The following is a 2,765-nucleotide window of genomic DNA, read 5'->3' as shown; positions in this document are numbered from 1 at the left end:
TAGTAATATTTAGATAGTTTTAAAATATTTATTTTTATTAATGATGTATTTTGAAGGAAAATAATAAATATACTATTGATTGTATTAAGTTTAATTTAAATATTTGTTTTTATTTTTATAACACAAATTCTGTAAATTCATATAAGTTTTTACCATTACCAAAATATTTCTTATTTTCATTTGTCTCTATTTTCTTTTTCCTTTTTAATCACCGTTTATGAAACAGAGGAGAAAGTATTATTTGTCTCTACTTTAAAACTTTAGAAGGATTAAACACACACAAAACACTTATATCTTGAGACATATATATATATATTATTATTAAAAATTGAAACATATTTTTATTTATCTGTCTATATTCTTAGAAATTAAAGAAAAATAATAATAATGATTACCGAAGAGAATTGAAGTCTAAGCATTGTGGTGGTAAGTGGTAACCACACCATCTGTGTTATTCAGTTTGATCAGATAGCAAATTTTATCTTATTCAACTTTAGCAGGGAAATCACTTTGCAGAAGATACATTATTTATTACTTTGATTTCAAACCATTCATGATGATTGCATGGGCTGATTTTTTTTTTATATATAAAAAATATTGGTGTTTTTTTTTTAAATGGGATTATTTGGTATAATTAGAGATGGCTGAATTTTGTAGAAAAAAAGTCAACACGTGGGGGCATGTTGCAATACGTGGGGGCGTGCTGGATACGTGTCAGCATCCTGACCAATATGTGAGGTATGTTGGACACGTGCCAGCATATTGACTAATACGTGGGGACATGTTGAAACGCGTGGGAGCATATTGAATAATTTCTACAATACTATAATACACTTCAAATATCAATATTCAACCAAAATACTATTTCTATTTCCATATTAAAAATAATTTCTGAATTGCATGCAATGCCTTTATATTAAGCTTTTTTATTTATTTATTTTTGAAACCGTATATTTATCTTATTAGAGCATTTCATTTTTCTCACAATATAATATAATGTTCAATACTTAAAAAATCATATAAGTTCATTTTGCAAATCTTATTAGATTCTTCCATTTTAATTTTTTCAATTCTTATTATATGTCAATTTAGTTATTTGTACATTTATTTAAAAAAATAAAATCATCAAGTATGATAACAAGATTAATTATTTACTAAAAGTATTTTTATTAAAGGTGAAAAATCTCATTATTAACTATTGAATTAAAATAGGAGAGTAATAGATATTTTGAACTATTTTTTCTTAAGTAAGAAAAGACAGATATTGTTGTAAATCAAAAATAGAACGTACTTACTACTTAGTATTATATATAGTAGGAAACTTCAAAAGAAAAAAGAGTTTAAGGAACCGAGAAAGTATAAGGAAATAATGTATATTGTGAACAAAGATTTAAGAAAAAAAGGTAAATTTGAATTTAAAATTTAGATTTTTAATTAATTAAATAATTATTAACAGATTTTAAAATTTAAAAGTATAGGAAGTCACTGAAATATCTGTACAATGTGTATAATGGAGGTTTAGGGATGTCTGAGTGGTTTCATGACATGGTATCAGAGCTCTAGATCCGAAAAGTCAAGAGTTCGATCCTTAAACTTTTAGGATGAGTGGTTTCATGACATAAGATGTTTATTATCCTGTACCCGAATGGGTGATGTTCATTTTTTAACTCATAGCCCATACCGACGCTGCCGCAGCCTCACGTCGCCCCACTGTCCCATGGCAGCCCGTGCCGACGTCGTTACCGCCTCACGCCGACACCGTCACAGCCTCACGCCGATACCGCCGTTTGTCCTAAAATGGAAGACACAGTTGCAACATTATCCTGATTCATGAAGATTCCTATTGAAATACTAATTGGTGATAGGGTAACTGAAGGACTGAATTAAAGTTTGAGTCAGTAAGCAATTCATTTTTTGGAGTCTATGATGGTCATGGTGGTTCTCAAGTAAAGTTATATTTTTTTTTCTTTATGTCAAAAAATTTAGAATTTTCTCATTGAGAGTTTGCCTTTCTCATTCAGATGGCAAACTATTATCGTATGCATTTGGCGTTGGCAAAGGAAATAAACTCTTTCTTTCTTTCTTATGGAGAAATGAGAATGGTGAATGATGCTGATGGTGATAGATGATTGTTGTTCACCTCCTCTTCTCTCCTTAATTTTTTATTCATTTTATTAGGTTACCTTATGTGGACTAAAAATATAGTTTATTATTCGTGTTGTTCAAATTTTTTGTTGATAACTAACAGAATTGGAACTGAACCCCGTCACTATACTATAGAGTAGATATGATATCCAAAATATTTCATACTCAGATTTCGAAGAAGTAATAAGAAATAATGTTGCAACATTAATTAATGTTCATATGATCATATCTACATCTTGATACCGTTAAGGGAAATCCTTATTTGTACAAAAAAGACTAAACAAATTAAAACCAAACTGTGTACAAAAGAATAAATATTAATGGGAATTGAGAAAGCTATAATTCTCTATGAAATAGAAAATCATACTATGTTTTCTACTCTTTACTAGTAGTACTAGTATTTCTTTAACACAAATATTATATGACTGACATTTTTTTATATTTATCTTACATACAAGTCAGTCAATATTAACTAATTTCTCATTTTTCTTTTCACTAAGCATACATACATCTCCTATAGCATTCTTTTTTTTCTTGGTTGTCATCGACGATTTTTACTATACATATTTAAAAAATATGCATTCAAAATTTAAAAAATATATATATATTTAAAGTTTATA

This window comes from Arachis ipaensis, chromosome B02 (genome assembly GCF_000816755.2).
Source record: "Arachis ipaensis cultivar K30076 chromosome B02, Araip1.1, whole genome shotgun sequence".
Taxonomy (NCBI): domain Eukaryota; kingdom Viridiplantae; phylum Streptophyta; class Magnoliopsida; order Fabales; family Fabaceae; genus Arachis; species Arachis ipaensis.
Note: the sequence above shows the minus strand (reverse complement) of the source record.